This window comes from Stegostoma tigrinum, chromosome 13 (assembly GCF_030684315.1).
Source record: "Stegostoma tigrinum isolate sSteTig4 chromosome 13, sSteTig4.hap1, whole genome shotgun sequence".
Taxonomy (NCBI): Eukaryota; Metazoa; Chordata; class Chondrichthyes; order Orectolobiformes; family Stegostomatidae; genus Stegostoma; species Stegostoma tigrinum.
In genome coordinates this window covers 72292764-72310652 of record NC_081366.1, presented here as the reverse complement: position 1 = coordinate 72310652, position 17889 = coordinate 72292764, and positions in this window count along the sequence as shown.

Genomic DNA, 17889 nt, shown 5'->3' with positions numbered 1-17889 from the left:
TGATTTGAAGGGCTACTGCAGTTATGATGGGCTGAATGATCTGCTTCTGCACTGTAACATTTTGTGATACTGTGATATAGATTATCATCTTGGAGTTGTTGGGGAGTGAATTAACTGCAACAATTCCTACATGACAAATAACCAAGGTACTTTAGGACATTCTGGGGCCATGAAAACAATGCATTAATATAAATTCTTACCATCTAACTGTAGAAATTGTTTGGCTGGTATTGTTATGGAGAAATGTTATTGATTGATTTTTTTTAATGATGTCTGCTTGCTCAGCTGTTTCTAGGAAAAGATTTTCACTGCCTCAGGCAGCAAAGTGAATCTTGAGCTGAATCAGAAGGATTTGTCAACAGGTGGGTGACACTCTAGGTCTGATAACTGCCCCACGCTGAAGATGTTGATTATTCTGCCATTACAGAGATCCCAGCAGAGACTGAGAAGCATAGAACTATCTATGAAGTTGTGTTCAGAAGACCATGCAATGAATTTAGACAGTTAGGTGATTGAACATCCATAGCTCTGGAAAAGAGGGTGCTGCCATTTTAAGGGTTAGTCTCCTTGAAATGGGGCTGGGGTGGAGGCAGAGTACCAAAAGTACATGGGTTAAAATGTGGCTGCCTAATACCTGACCAATCAGGCAACCATAAGGAGTGTGTGTGTGTGTGTGTGTGTGTGTGTGTGTGTGTGTGTGTGTGCATCTCTCTGTGTGTGCATCGTGTCTGTGTGTATGCGTCTCTGAGCCTCTGTGTGTGCGTGTGTGTGTGTCTATCTGTGTGTCTCTATGCCTCTCTGTGCATACCTGTGTGTATGTTTATGCATCTGTGTGCATCTCTCTGTGTGTGCATCGTGTCTGTGTGTATGCGTCTCTGAGCCTGTGTGTTTGTGTGTGTGTGTGTGTGTGTGTGTGTGTGTGTGTGTGTGTGTCTGTCTGTCTGTCTGTATCCAGTTATTGTGTTTCAGAGTGTCAACATGGCAGTGATCCTGTTGTCTTTAAATTGCACTCAGAGGTGCACTCTTCCTCTTGTTTTTGGGCTGCTTCACTTCCATGGTCAGTGGAATTGCTGAGAATTTGCATGTTCTCGTCACTTCAAAATAAAACCCCAATTTCCTTCTTGAACTCCTGCACTGCATTTCAGTGCAGCCACAATGCTGTACAGGAGGGAGTTCCAGGATTTTGACACTAAAGAAGTGGTATATTTCCAAGTTGAATGATAAGGGCCTGGAGAAAAAAAATGCAATTGGTGCTGTTTCCATGTCTCTGTTACCCTTGTTCTTTGAGATGGTAATGTTTGTGGGTTTGGAAAGTGCTGTCTGAGGATCTTTGTTGAATTTCTGCAGTGCACTTTGTAGATAGTGCAGACTGCTGCTACTGAGCGCCCCGGTGGATGGAGTGAATGCTTGTCAATTTAGTGCCAATCAAGCCGGCTGCATTATCCTGGATAATGTTATCCTCTTGAGAGATGTTGGTGCTGCCCTCATCCAGGCAAGTGTAGAGGCATTAGAGTTTGTGAGATGATCTTCTCATTGCAAGGTTCCAAATCTCTGAACTACTTGTGAAGCCACAGCATTTTTATAACCCTAAACCTAACCCTAACCCTAACCACCTAACTCTAACCCTAACCTTAACCCTAACCCTAACCCTAACCCTAAACCTAAGCCTAGTCCAACTCAGTTTCTGGACAATAGTAACACCCAAGATGTTGACAGTGACGGATTCAATGATGGTGATGCCATTGAATGTCATGTAGTGATGATTACATTCTCTCTTGTTGGATATGGTCATTACCTGGCACTTGTGTAGCATGAATGTTATTCATCATTTGTCAACTGAGATGTGAATATGGCCTAGGTTTTGCTGTATTTGAATGTGGACTGTTTCAGAATGCGAGGAGCCATGAATGACATTGAACATTGTATAACCATCCCCACTTCTGACCTTACGATGAAGAGAAAATCATTGATGAGTCAGCTGAAAACGGCTGGGCCCAGGAGAGTCCCATGAGGAACTGTCGCAGAAATGTCTTGGAGCTGAGATGATTGATTGATGTGTAACAACAACTACCTTCCTTTGCCTACAATAAGGGATAGTTTTCCCTTGATTCTCATTAATTCCAGCTTTGCAAGCCTCCTTGATACTACCTTCGGTCAAAAGGAGCCTCGATGTCAAGGATAGTCACTCTCACGTCTGGAATTCAACTCTTTTGCCCATGTTTCAGCCAAAGCTGTAAAGAGGACCCCAAATTGGCAGAGTTGGATTTGTCCTTCTCTTTTGTACATGAGACATACCTGGCCAATTTTCCATATCATGAAGTAGATGCTAGTGTTATAGATGTACCAGAACAGGCTGGCGAGTGCACATCTAGCACATGACTTCTAGACTACAATTGGCTTATTATCAGGGTCCATATCCTTTACGTAGTTCTGTGCCATCAATTATTTTTCAATATCAAATCCCTTTACAAAGTTGATGAGAGGGAAAAGAAAATATCCTTGATTTCTCATTTGGATTAATTGGCATCCCTGGGAGAAATCTGCTCCAGTTAAATATTGGGGAGAACAAAACCATTGCCTTTGTTAAAAACTGTGTTTCATTCTGACAGACTTCAATCATCCAAGTGGAGCTTCGCTTCTGGGGGGCAATTAGAACATGGCGTCATATTTTCAGATAATGGACAGCAGATTTAAAACAGAGATGGGGAGAAATTACTTCTGTCATAGGGTCATAAGTCTGTACAACCTACTACCTGAGAGTGTTGGGACACTGACCAAATTTGAGGAAGAGTTCGACAAATTTTTCATTTTGAATGTGCTGAAGGGTTAAGGAGGAGAGCTGGCAGGAAAATGGAGTTGAGGCCAAAATTATAAATTGGCAACGGAAGCTTCAGGGGCTGAATCATCTACTCCTGCTCCTAATACTTATGTTCCTATCTTTGATGGATCTCGTGGTATTGGGGTTAGGAGATTGGAAATCTGACCGAATCGGGGGATTTGGGATCTGATACATGGAATCTGGGTGAGTTGTGATCAGATAGTATGGGGACTAGGAGATTTTGGATTGAATGGATTGGTGGTGAGGAGATCAAGGATCTGGGATATAGAGGCTATGAGATCTAAGACAAGATTGTATGAAGATCGGAGATCTGACACCTGATATGACAAGGACTAGGAGATCTGGGATGTGGTTGTATAGCGAGACTAGGAAACTAATGGTACAGGGACTGAGAGACCTGGGATCTACTGGCCAAGAGACCATGGTATTGAAGATCTGATGTTATGGGGGCTGGTAGAATTAAAACCTAATGACAGAGGTCTACGGCATCAGGAACCTGGTCTCTAGAACCTGGGAGACATGGGACCAGATAGTGTGAGGGCAAGGAGTTCAAGGAGATCTGTGAAGAGATCAGATGGCCTATGATCTGGGATGCTAGATTAGGAAATCTGAACTTTAATAATATTTGCATTAGGAGATTTGAAATCGGATCGCCTGGGTCTTAAGAGATCTGATGCGTGACGGCACAGGGATCAGGAGGTTGCAATCCATTTATGACTGCCAGAAAATCTGCAATCTGGTTAATAAAAGCTGAGAGATCTGGAATGTGGTGAAGTGGGAACATGGAGATATGGAATATAATCAGCCTGGGGCTGGTAGACCTGGAACCTGTTGGTATAGGAGCAAGTTATACTGAAAATCATCACCTGAAGAGCTGGAAAGTCAAACAACTTGATATCATTCTCAGCCACTGAGTGTGGATCATGTTCAAACAGTGGAAAATCTTGATGTTTCCTAATTTATTCTGCCATCTGTATAGACTCCTTTAAATAAATACAGCCTAGGTCCTTCTAGCATTAGTTCCCTGGTTACACAGACAAAAATAGGTGTCAAATTAATTGCAAACTCCTTTGACGCGTGGCTTAGATGTACGTCATAGAAACTAAACCATGTAAACATCAAATGACCTACATGTTCAGGTGGTTAACTTTACAACATGTTCATTGCAACTCTTGTTGCCATCATACTGGCAAACATTGTGGACTATTGTGGGAGTCAGTCAGTCAGCCTATTTAAACATGATATCACCCTGGGCTCGCTTCTTGCACGCACAGTTGTGAGTGTGACGCATTTAAATAGCTTGGTCTCCAAGACTGGAATTATCTAGAGTAAACAGGAAAGTAACTGGGAAGTGATATCCAATTGCCAACGTCACCATCTAAATGTAGCCCATATTATTCACATGGACTTAGGCTGGCTGGCGTGGGATTTGGTGGGCACAAGGCAGACCTTACACTGCCTTGCCCTGTATTTAATAGCCACAGGGGAAATGTTACAGTCTAAGTAGGCAGGCCGCAGATTTGGGACCATCCATTATTTACTGCAGATGTCACATCCAGAATTAGCTTCCCCAGTTTGTAATGGGGTCTTATCCAACAGGGGTGCCCCTCCCCTCTGATAGCTGCTTATTCAGCCAATGTCATTGGATCTTTCTGGAAGCAACTGGGTCATTTGATTGAATCCTGACATGAGGTACTAACCAATCGTGGTTGGCACCATCTCTGAAGGTCTTGGTAACAGGTTTGCAGTCTCTGACTCTGTAAATACAAACTTTTATTTATTTTACATCATCGCCTCTATAACGTGCTATGCCTAAGGCCGGATGTCAATATATACCAGTGTCTCTCAGTGGTTGTGATGGACATGTATTTCAAAGTATAAGAGCAATCCCAGGGTTTCTGTTTCTACCGCAGAACATTTATTTTTGGTGTTCATTTCAGAGAAAAATATCCTTACGGCATCTCTACATCCAATGCAATTCCTTGGGTGTCACTCTATAGACACTGGCATTAATTGCTATCTTGGAAGGCTCAGTGGAACTTATTGCAGCCAACACCAGTTCACCGATCGAAATGTCAAAACATGTCATTATTTTCCATTTAGATTTAGGGGCAGGAAACTCCACAAATGCTTAGACTTTTATTGATCTTGGCATGCCTTCCCAAGCCATAGGTAGATTATTTGTGCCTTTGGAAATTTGCTTTTGGCCAGGTTTATCAGCTGACTTTAAGTTCCTAAACAAAGCTTCCAGCTGTTTAGACTAGTTCATACAAGTGTCATGGTTCCATAGCACATCTTTAAGCTTCATTGCACAGCTAGGAGCACTGGCTACCAATTGGCTCATCAATCTCTGGAATGTTGTTGGAGAGCTTTCTTCCAAGTCCAAATAGCACCAGTCAGCTCTGGAAATGCAATCTAATGTGTCAAAAGACTGATAGATCTTTTGACACGGGTGTTAAGTGAGTTTTCCAGTATCTTTTTATTACAACAACTTTGGGAAGATATCATGCACAGACAACTCTATCAATAGTGTCCTCCAGGTGAGGAATTGAGTAAAAATCTGTTTTTCTAACTGCACCGAAGGGCAGCTTCAGACGGCTATGGGAAGGAGTGACTGTGGTCAGAACGGGGGCAGTAAGGTGGGTGCTGGGCTCTGGGTCCGGGCCCAGCCAGGCTCCTCTGCCTTGGGACTGACTGTCCATGCGCTGACACCACCTTGTGCCACCTGGTGCTTGGAGAGAGGCAGTTTGAGCCACAAGAGTGAGTGTGCAGGCTGTTTCAGTGTGGTGTGCCCAGGTTAGAGTCTGAGCACAGCTCAGGGCCCAGAAGCAGCTGTATTGCCGAGATTGACCCGACGCAGACGTCGGTGGAGGCAGGATGACACTGAGGAATAGCGACACAGTTCTGGTGCTGCTGTGGCTGGGCCCAGGTACCTGATAGCAGAGGCAGTGGCATTCCAGCTGTCTGGTGTGTGGGATCTGGGGGCTGGTGGGTGGGCACCTGAGTGCTCACAGACTGAGAGATGAACTTTGTGGTTTTGTATTTCTGGTAGCAAGGACATACAGTGGAGGCAAGGGAGCAATCTGGACATTTCTTTCTTTCTTTTTGACTGCTTCTTTTCTATCTGCTTCTGTTTATAATCCTGTCTTTTGTACACACCATTGGAGAATGGTGACTTTGTACACTTTTCCCTGTACCCCTGTATTCCTGCACTCGAGTGCCTGTGACAATAAAAATCTAAAATCTAAAAAAAATCTAAAAAAATCTGGAGCTGACACAAGATCTGCTTGAATCGTCAGGCTTAGGAACATACAATACTGAAAAACTCCTGGTGTTTTGGCCACATCAAGCCAATAGGTTTCCAACATGCATTGGATGTCTGCTTTCAACCAGGCCAGTTTCTCTGGATCTGAATGATAATGGTAAAGTTTTAAGGAAGAAGATTTCCCAAAATCCATAACTTGTATGGCGAAATTTGCACAAAATGGTTTGTCCCAACAAACTCTTAAATCCTTGCCAAGTCATTTTCATTCTTCTACCTCTAAATATTAAGGCATGGGACATAATCTCAAAAGGCCACGAGCAACCTGGAATATAGTGAGTTTCATGTTGGAACACACATGGAGTCTACAAAGCCTGTCTCAACATTTTGAGCATCTCGTTGCATCTCGCTGCAATTGCCAGGCGACACAGTGAGATTATCATTTGGCAACAATCCGTGATCATTGATAGGGTTTAAAGATCGGTAAATGCCTCATTCATGCCACAACACGCTTCATTGACGCTCAGGCTCCTTTGCTTACTCAAGCAAGATACTCTTCGAGAAAACCTAAAATGGAAGGTGGAGCACTGGGTACCTGGCGGCTTCAGACCAATGGCTGGCTGTCATCAGACTCCATACTCGTTAGCGCCAAGCGATGCCTCAGGGCATGATCCATGGGGCACCAGCCACATGCACCTTTCATCCACGGATGTTGGCATCAATATCTGCCAGATCCTCACAATCATTGCAGAGCCTCTCCAGTCCACTTGTGGGCTGTTCAGGTGGCACACTGTCATATAGTAGACCACACCGACAAATAACATTGCAACGCTGCACCCAGAGGACTGGGCTTTCCAAACAGAGGCAGGCTTCCAGCTCAGAATTAGACCAGGTTGCACGTCAGAACTGCTCACAAACTCTCCGGCTTGCTCACTTTGTGCCTCCCTGTCCCATCCAACACCATCCATGCCTTTCTGTGCATTACCATGCAGTGCCATGCCTGTTAGTGTGATGGCACTTCAGTCGTACCCTCAACACCATGAGTACTGCTGTCTCAACATGCTCTTTTATTTGTCAAGAGGGATCTATGCTAAAGTGTGGGGGAATGACTTGCCGTACAGAGCTCAGAGACACTGAGTCCAACACCAGCAACACGTGCCAGCCGACTGCAGAGCAAACACACAACACATTCATTCAACCAAATCACCGCGTCTGAAAGTAAGATGGGGATAGTCCTCAATCTAGCTAAGGCAGACCTAGCGGCTATCAGGAGGGTCCCACGGCCATCATTCACAGCGCAGACTGCACACTGTCCAGGAGCTTGGTCACAGTTAGTCATTAGCTTGGTCTGCTCAGGGCCAGGGGACCTGGCCAATCTAGCAGCTCGAGAAGGTAACTCACTGCCACTTTCTCAAGAGCAATTCAGGGGTGTACAATAAATGTCTAAATCATCAGGCTTTCCACTTTTAGCTCCACCTTATCTAAAAAAAAGCATAATAACCCATCTAACCATTCAATTTGTTTGTTGACTTTCGTGGTCTCATATATTGAACTTGGTCATATTTATAGTATTTATATAATATAATTGTCGTTACTATAAATATACAAATTGCTTTCGGTTGCCTGCAATCTACTTTCCGGCTGTTACAAAGGTTCACACATATAAAAGTGCAGATATTTACTCAACCTGTGCAACAAATAGCTCTGCTTGTGGAGTAAACACCTAATGCATTTACGATGACTTAATTAATTAATTTACACCAATGAACAAATAACCATGTTGGCTCCAGGTGACTTTTTACTTCCAATATAATGAGAATCAGTATCATGCAGTCCCCAGCCAAAAGTAAACCTCCTTCTAGTTTTTCCACATCAAACACCTTGCTCGATTTTGAATAAATCTCTTTCTCTCCTATATCTAATCTCAAAATAAATAAATGGTACCTGTACTTAGCAACTTTCAAGACCTTGGCACACTCCAATATGCTCACAGCCAAAGTAGTATTTTTATACAGAAGTCACTTTCGCAATAAGATTCGTAAGATTCTTTGTGTAAAGATTCTTCCAACAATGATGAAACAAACTTTCTTTAGTCATTCATAGGAGGTGGGCATCTCTGGTTAGGCCAGCATTTATCGCACGTCCCTAATTGCCCAGAGGCCAGTTAGGAATCACCCACATTGCTGTGGGTCTGGAGTCACATGTAAGCCAGACCAGGTAAAGATGGCAGTTTCCTTCCCTAAAGGGCATCAGTGAACCAGTTGGGTTTTCCCCCTGACAATCTGCAATGGATTCATGGTCATCATTAGACTCTTAATTCCAGATATTTTATTGAATTCAAATTCCACCTTCAGCTGTGGCGGGATTTTAACCCAGGTCCCCAGAAATTATCTGGGTCTCTGGATTAACAGTCCATTAGTATTACCATCACCTCTCACAGAGCAGAATTATTGATTGATTGGAAGAGCCAGCATGGATTTGTTACAGGAAAATCATGTCTCAATAAATTGCTGGAAATTTTTAAATAGGTAACAGAAAGAGTTTAGGAAGGGAAGGCTGTTGATGTGGTGTACAAGGATTTCCAAAAGGCATTTGATGCAGGATAAAGACAGAATTGTGTGAAAGGTTAAAGTTTACAGAATAAAAAGACAGTACCAATGTGGATACAAAATTGGCCAAGGGATAGGAATGGGTAGTTTTTGATCTGGAAGAAGGTTTGCAGTGGAGTTCTCTGGGGGTCAGTAATGGGACCCTTGCTTTGCCTGGTATGATTATAACCAATCTAAATCTTAGTGTGTGAGGAGATTATTTCACAGTTTGTAGATGACACAAAACACAAGAGAATTGTAAGCTGTGAGGAAGTCAGTGTAGAATTTCAAAAGAACATTGGCACATTAGTGGAGTGGGCGAATGGGAAGCAGATAAGGTACAATACAAACGAGTGTGAGATGATGTTATTTGGAACAGAGAACGTCGAGAGACAATGTTAAATAAAGGGCTTCAGGAGCAGGAGCACTCAGCATATATGTGCATTAGACATTACATGTAGTAGAACAGTAACTGAAAGCTGTTAATAAAACATAAAGTATCCTAGGCTTCATAAACGGGTGCGCAGAGGATGGAGGCTATGATTAATATACAGAAGACACTGGGTAGACCTCAGCTGGGGTACTGTTAACAGTTCTATGTGTAGCACTATAGGAAGGATGTGAATGCATTGGAGAAAGTATGGAAGAGTTTTAGGTGAATTGGTACAAGGATGATATACCTATCATATTTGGACAGGGTGGTTAAAAAAGCATTTAGCATGCTTGCCTTTGCTCAGTCCTTGGGAAGTCATGTTGAGATTGTACAGGACATTGGTGAGGCCTCTTCTGGAATATTGCATCCAGTTCTGTTTACCTAGCTACAGGAAGAATATTATTAAGCTGGAGAGGGTTCAGAAGAGATTTCCCAGGATGTGTGGAAGTTTTTGAGTCATAAAGAAAGGCTGGATAGGCTGGGACTTTTTCACTGGAGCTAGGGGATTGAGATGCAACATGATAGATGTTTATAAAATAATGAGTGGTATAGATAGATTTAAAAAAAGATATGAGACAATTTTTTTCCACAGAGTGGGGCTCATGTGTGGCATGAACTTCCTGAGGAAGTGGTGGATGTGAGTATAATTACATTTAATAACATTTAAAAGATATTTAGATCAGTACATGAATAGGAAAGGTTTGGAGGGATATGGGCCAGGAGGAGGCAGGTGAGGCCAGTTTAGTTCAAGATTATGTGTGGCATGACTTGTTGGACTGAAGAGTTTATTTCCATCCTGTATGATTATATGACACATTACTTGACTCTTAATTGCAGGTTATTTTTCTTTTATTGAAGTCAAATTCCACATCTGCCATGGCAACATTTGAACCTATGTCTCAAGATCATTACTTCTGTCTCTGGATTAAAAATAGAATCCCTACCGAATGGAAACAGGTCATTCAGCCCAACAAGTCCACACCAACTTTCACAGACAGCATCCCACTAAGACTCATGTAACCCTGCATTTGCAATGGCTAATTCACAGAACTGACACATCTCTGATCTCTCTGAGCAATTTAGCATTGTCAATTCACTTAACCTGCGCATCTTCGGACTGTGGGAGGAAACCGGAGCGCCCGGAGGAAACCCACGCAGACACTGGGAGAATGTGCAAACTCTACACAGTCACCTGAGGGTGGGATTGGACCTGGTCCCTGGTACTGTGAGGCAACATTGCTAACCACTGAGCCACTGTGCCGCCCCCTTAAGAATAATGAGTTGAAGTGTAATTACACAAGAAATAAAATTCCCTGTGCACTTCCCACTAACCTGCCTTGATTCTAAATCAGTAATTTGGCACTTACTGAACCAGGATAACATTGTCCCTTTTTAGTATGTTCTGTTGTAAGTTGTAAAAAATAGCTGTTATGATAGATATTATGTTCCAGTGAAATTCTGGCAGCAAGCCTCATGCACATTCAGTTAAGATTCACCAAGAGTGATCTTATGAAAGTACAAAATTGAGGGACAGAAAGAAGCTTAATGATCTATTTAATCTGCCCCATGTTCCTAATGGCCAGCACTTCAAAACCTGTCTTAAGAACAAAGAGCAAAGAAAATTACAGCACGTTAAAAGGCCCTTCGGCCCTCCAAGCCTGCGCCAATCCAGATCCTCGATCTAAACCTGTCACCTATTTTCCAAGGATCTGTATCCCTCCGCTCCCTGCCATTTATGTAACTGTCTAGATACATCTTAAATGATGCTATTGTGCCTGCTTCTGCCACCTCCGCTAGCAATGCCTTCCCGCTGTGTAAAGAACTTTCCATATATATCTCCCTTAAACTTTTCCCCTCTCACCTTGAAATCCTGACCCCTAGTAACTGAGTCCCACACTCTGGGTAAAAGTTTCTGGCTATCCATCCCATCTATACCTCTCATGATTTTGTAGATCTCAATCAGGTCCATCCTCAACTTCCATCTTTCTAATGTAAATAATCCTAATCTACTCAACCTCTCTTCATAGCTAGCACCCTCCATACCAGGCAACGTCCTGGTGAACCTCCTCTGCACCCTCTCCAAAGCACCCACATCCTTTTGGTAATGTGGTGACCAGAACTGTATGGAGTATTCCAAATGTGGCCAAACCAAAGTCCTATACAATGGTAACATGACCTGCCAACTCTTGTACCCAATACCCCATCTGATGAATGAAAGCATGCCGTATGCCCTCTTGACTACTCTATCAACCTGAGTTGCCACCTTCAGGGTACAATGGACCTGAACACCCAGCTCTCTCTGTGCATCAATTTTCCCTGGGGCTTTTCCATTTTCTGCATATTTCACTCTTGAATCGGATCTTCCAAAATGCATCACTTCACATTTGACTGGATTGAACTCCATCTGTCATTTCTCTGCCCAGCTCTCCAATCTATCTATATTCTGCTGCATTCTCCGACAGCGTCCCCTCTATCTGCTACTCCACCAGTCTTAGTGTCATCTGAAAACTTGCTAATCAGACCATCTATACCTTCGTCCAGATCATCTCTCAAGGCCCTTCTTGCAGTTGTATAATATACCATAAGATACAAATAATAGGCAATAACCCAGAAACAGAAAAGGTAAAAAGAAATCTTTACAACTGCCACAGTCAATCAAAGTCAGTTCTGGAGAGCATGTGGACTAAGTGTTAGTTCGAAAGCCATTTGGTTTGGTACAGTCTCTGCCCCAGGCGAATACAGGCCTGACTGCTTCTCGAAGTTATACACACCGACAGCAGCCACTAACTGGCTTTGCCTGTTTTGGGTCCTTGCTTCAGGAGCTCAAAAGAGGAGTGGCTAGTTGGCAAGATTGAGATTGGCTCACATCCCAGGAGATTATATCTGCCTACCCTCCTTCGATCTCATACCATTCTTTGAAACCTGGCATCTTTTTCTCTGACAGAGGACTATGCAATTCAAGGAACTTCCATAGAAACTTGGCCAGCATCTTCATCAGCCTTCATTCCAGAGAAAGGCTGGAAAATGGAAAGTGTGTGGCAACAAGGTGGAGACCAGTGAACATTAAGTTCCATCGTACAGGAAATGACATAGTTTTCAGTTCTACATGCCTAATTTTCTCAGCCGGTTGACCCTTATTGAAATCCTGAAACGTAACCTTTAAATTTTCTGATCCTATACAATACACATGTGGACAGCTTTGAATTGCTTATACTTGCATCTCTTCAGTAGATATAGCTCAATGTGCATTTGTACCTCTGTCCGTGAGGAAAAGTGCTGTTTATGACAATGGAGAATGTTTTCCAGATTAGAGTTTCCCTGATGAGAAAATGTTGGTGGCAAACTTATATCCTCTCGCTCATAAAGCAGTGTGTTCCCTACATTCCGAAAATTGTACTCCAGCTAGAAACCAGGTTGGACTTGCCCAATGAGCCCCCAATGTTGGAATGGTCCAGGCAACATGTCACCATATTTAGAGAACTCTTGACATTCTTTAAGCAGGATCTACACAGAGTTCTCTACAACTATGACACAATATAATATCTATATTTGTTCATGGTAAGGGACTTTTCTATTTATCTCAGGGAAGCAATTACCCTCCATGTCACTGGACAAAAGACAGACCCCCATCCTGGTACCAACCAAATGAAATGCTATTGCACTCCCTCATCGCATATCTTCTCTTAGGCACGGAGGCCAGACTGCATGTGACAGCACAAGTGTGGTCTCACCAAGGCTTTCCAGGAATACTGTAAAACACCCTTACTTCTGAACAGAAATCCTCTTGCAATGAAGGCCAATATATTATTGCTGTATCTTCTTGTCTACTTCATTGACTGCGTACAAAGACTACCAGATCTTGTTGCACATCTACACTTCCTGATATATCAGCAATTAGTCAATACTGTTCCTTCCTGTTTTTTCACACAGAAGTGTATAATGATATATTTAGGCACATTGTACTATATCTGCCATGTGTATGGCTACTCTCAACATCTCTAAATCACTTTGCACCCTCCTCACAACTCACAATTCTACCCAGGTTTGTGTCGTTAGCAAACTTGGAAATGTTGCCTTTAGTTTTCTCATTCAGGTTTTATGTATATAGTGAATAGCTGGATCCCAAGCATTGATCCTTGTGATATCCCACTATCCACTGATCAATTTATTCCCACTTTCTGTTTACAGTCTGTAAATCAAGTCTCGATCCTCGCCAATATGTTAACCCTAACCCTGTTAATTTTAACTTTGTCGATTAAGCTCTTAAGAGGGACCTTACTAAAAGACTGTGACAAGCCAACTGTACCACATCTGTTAGTTCTATTAGTTATGTCCTCAAAAAAACTCCAGTCGATTTGTTAAGCCTGTTTTGCCTTTCATAAATCTATGCTAGCTAGGTCCAATCCTGTTTTTACCTTCCAAATATTTTGATGTCCCAGCTTTGATAGCATTTTCTCGATCATTTTCCATACTATTGATGTTAGGCTAACTGGACGATAATTCACTGATCTTTTTTTTGCTTCCTCCCTTTTCAAATAGTGGGAGGGAGAGTATGCACTGAAGGACCCAGGTCTTGGTTGAATGAAGGTGGGATAGACGGCTATCAGCTGACGCTGCGTTCAATTAGTCACTGGATTCCTTTGAATGAGATACAGCCCTCACAAGTCGCAAGTGTTTCTGAATCTCCATGTGGTAACTCCCTCATCTACTACTGGCTCAGTACCAGTGTTGGTGGAACAAGGTCTTTACAGAGACTGTATCTGGAGTATTGTGCATAGTTTTTGCCCCTTTATTTGAGGAAAGATGTAGTGGCATTGGAAGAACTTCACAGGAGGTTCACTAGACTGAGCCCAGACATGAGAGATTTGTCCTATGAGGAGAAATTAAATAGTTTAGGCCTGTACTCCCTGGAATTTAGAAGAATGAAGGGAGATCAAATTGAGGTAGTCGAGATGATAAAATGTATGGTAAAATAGACATGGAGCAGTTGCTTCCTCTTGTGGAACATGCTGGGATGATGGGTCATACTCTTAGGATAAGGGGTAGCAAATTTAAAACAGAGTTGAGGAGAATCTATTTCTCCCATAGGGTTGGGAATCTGTGGAATTGGTTACCACAAATTGAAGTGGATACTGGGATTATGAAGGTGGGCAGCAGTTGCTGACTTAAGGACCCTGGCTGAGAGTGGCGTAGGAAAGCTGGTCATCTGCCTTTATGCCGGAGTCCTAAATGGGCAAAAGATAAGAAGATGGTAGAGTTCCAACTTCCAAACTTGCCTCAGGGAAGTGATTCTTCCCCACATATCAGGGATAGTAAAATCCTTCAATCACAACATTGTCAGAACCCACATGAATGAATGCAGTTACGCCTCATGTAAGAGCATTTTGGGTTGAGCTGCAAAGGAGGTTAAAAAAACCCATTTACTTACCTCTTAACTTCCTCCCGCTTCCAGACCATACCCTGGTAGTTGCTGCAGAACCCAGCAGGCTGTGAAAGTCAATCTGCCTTCAATGAAGATTGAAAACCAAACTTCATACCTGAGCCCAGAACACTTGATTCTCTCTTCCTTAAGGAGATGACGAAGATGATTGATGAGGGAAAAATGATTGATGTTGTCCACGTGGACTTCAGTAGGGTCCCTCATGGCAGACTGGTACAAAAGATGAAGTCACCTGGTCTCAGGGGTGAGCTGGCAAGATGGATACAAAATTGGCTTAGTCATAGGAGACAGAGGGTAGCGATGGAAGGATGTTTTTTGGAATGGACGCTTGTGACTAGTGATATTCCACAGGGATCAGTTGGGACCTCTGCTGTTCATGATTTACATAAATGATTTGGAGGAGACATAGTTTGTTTAATTAGTAAGTTTGTGGACAATAAAAAGATTGGTAGAGTTGCAGGTAGTGAGGAGGATTGTTGGGGGTTACAGCAGGAGATAGATCAGTTGGAGGCATGAGCAGAAAATGGCAGATGGAGTTTAATCCAGACAAATGTGAGGTGATGCATTTTGGAAGATCAAGTACAGGTGGGAATTATACAATGAATGGCAGAGCCCTTGGGAATATTGATATGCAGAAGGATTGGGCTGTGCAGTCCACAGATCACTGAAGGTGGCAGCGCTGGTGGATAAGGTAGTTAAAAAAAAGGTCTACGGCACGTTTGTCATCATTGGAAGGAGTTTTGAGTATAAGGCAAGGCAAGTTATTCTGCAGCTTTAAGGAACTTTAGATAGGCCACACTTGGAATATGGCATACAGTTCTGGTTACCACACCACTAGAAGGACGTGGATGCTTTGGAGAGAGCACAGAAAAGGGTTACCAGGATGTTGCTTAGTATGGGGGATTTTAGCGATGGAGAAAGGTGGATAGACTGCATCTGTTTTCACTGAATGCAGGAGGTTGAGGGACGATCTAGTAGAAGTTACAAGATTGTGAATGGCATGGATAGAGTGAAAAGTATGAGGCTTCTTACCAGGATGGAGGGGTAAGTTACTAGGGGACACAGGTTCAAGGTGCGAGGTTGGCGGGGAAGAGAAGATTAAAAGAGATGTGTGAGGCATGCTTTTCACATCAAGGGTGGTAAGTGACTGGAACGCACTGCCAGAGGACGTGGTAGAAGCAGACACAATAGCAGCATTCAGCAAGCACCTAAACGAATACATGAACAGGAAGGGAATAGAGGGATATGGATGCTGTAAGCGAAGACAGTTTTAGTATGGAAGGGCAAAATGCGTCTGCACAGATTTGGAGGGATGAAGGGCCTGTTCCTGCACTGTATTTTTCCTTTGTCTTGTTCTTAATATAAGTGGGCAGCTGCTGGGGTCTGGTCCCTCCAGTTCCTACGTGTAAATGGTCAAGGGCAGAATTACATTTCTTTCTTGGTATCACTTCCATCTGTTGGGATAGGGATCAAGGACATTCAATACTTGGTGCCTCTTTTCTGAAAGAAAGGAGAGCTGTCAGTCACGCTCGCACACACACACACTCCACTGTGATTTCGTGACTCCACGTAACATTCTCAACACAGGCTAGGCAAACAAATATATCACTGCTATCATCACCCACATTCAGAAGACAAAGTTGCAGTAAATACCATTGTTCTTTTTGTTCTGATATCTAGCGTGAGAATGAATTCTGGAGGGACGCAAATAATACAGGTTTTAGTAATGTTGAAATTGGCCTCAGAAATGTGCAAATCTTCTTCCTGTCTCTTAGCTTTCTTTCTCTCCTACAGCTACTGACTTTCTGAAGAACAGCCACCAAACCACAGCTTCCAGATCTTCTACCTTAGTGTTAAATGATGAGAGGACAGCCCTATGGCTTGGTAAGACCACAATCTTTATCTTTGTCATGCAATGAGCCTTTTCACTCCCCTTGATTCATAGATAATGAGGAGAGCATTGAGTTATTTCAAAATGCATTTGTGCTTATAAAGGCAAGTGCAGCAGATATTTAATGCATTGCAATGTCCTATAAATCTTTCAAGAGATCACAGGAACTGAGGAATGTTAGAATAGGGGTTGGCCAGTTGGTCTCTTGATCCTGCTCTGCTTTTAAAGGAAATAAGGACTGATCTGCTTTCAAACTCCATATACCTGCCTTTATGCCATATCAGAAATCACATGCCACCAGGTTATAGTCCAACTGGTTTATTTGAAATCTTTGGAGTGTTTCTCCTTACTTCACCTGATGAAGGAGCAGCGCTCTGAATGCTTGTGGTTTAAAATAAACCTGTTGGGCTTGGTGTCGTGTGATTTCTGATGTTGTCCACCCCAGTCCAACACCGGCACCTCCACATTGTTTATCCCACATTAGCACCTCTACTCTGCTGATATTCTCTGTAAGATCTGTATTCGTCTACTGCCTTTCAGGTGAGTCTGTCTGGTTCATCTCCTCATTCCCTGTGGAATACCTCCCTCAGTCATGCAGTTCCACACCAGCTATAAGAATGCCCCAATCATGGCCTTCCCTCCTCAAAACATGCTCTTTGTCGAGTAACGTTAATATTCAGTATGCTTCATGCTTATACAGTCATCCCCAGCCCATTGCCACAGCATCTGCAGACAAATGTATTATCCTTTCAAGAGGTTAGCTTTAAATTGACTAGTCTTTCATGGTTTCCTGCCGAAACATGTAGGCACACAACAGCATGCTTATGTTGATGCAGCCTACAGACATGGTGAAGAGCAGGCAGCACGGTGTTTGCAAACTACTTATGCATCATTATCCCTCTACTGGTTTCTACGATCTATCTCTTCCCCTGCATTTCTTTGCTGTGGGATCTTTACTATCCGTAGGAATAGGCAGATGGTGCCTGTAGACCAGGTAATCTGTGCAATTATTGGGACAAGACTTGAAATCCACATCTGCTGACTCACATGTAGGTATTATCCACTGAAGCCACCTTGACAATGGCCTCCATCTTTGGATCTCCTTACTGTATGTGAGAATAGATTATTGTCCTGACTCTTCAACCTGCTGACATACTTATTCATTTATGAAGTCTCCCCACTCTGTCTCTAGATAGACAACAGTATGACTTAGGCATCACATCCATGTTTGAAATTCTGCACCCCCCTGTCTCAGACTAGTAAAACTGATCAAGCTGATTCCTATGCCTGTCATTCCATTCCCTGGTTTATAAGGTCCCTTGCAAGGGTAACTTCACGTGTGCACTCCCCTTTCGAGTAGCTGAGGAGGACAAAATTGCAGAAATGTTCTTCCTTATATATGCAATCAGGGCTGCATTGTTACTGGGAGCTGACGA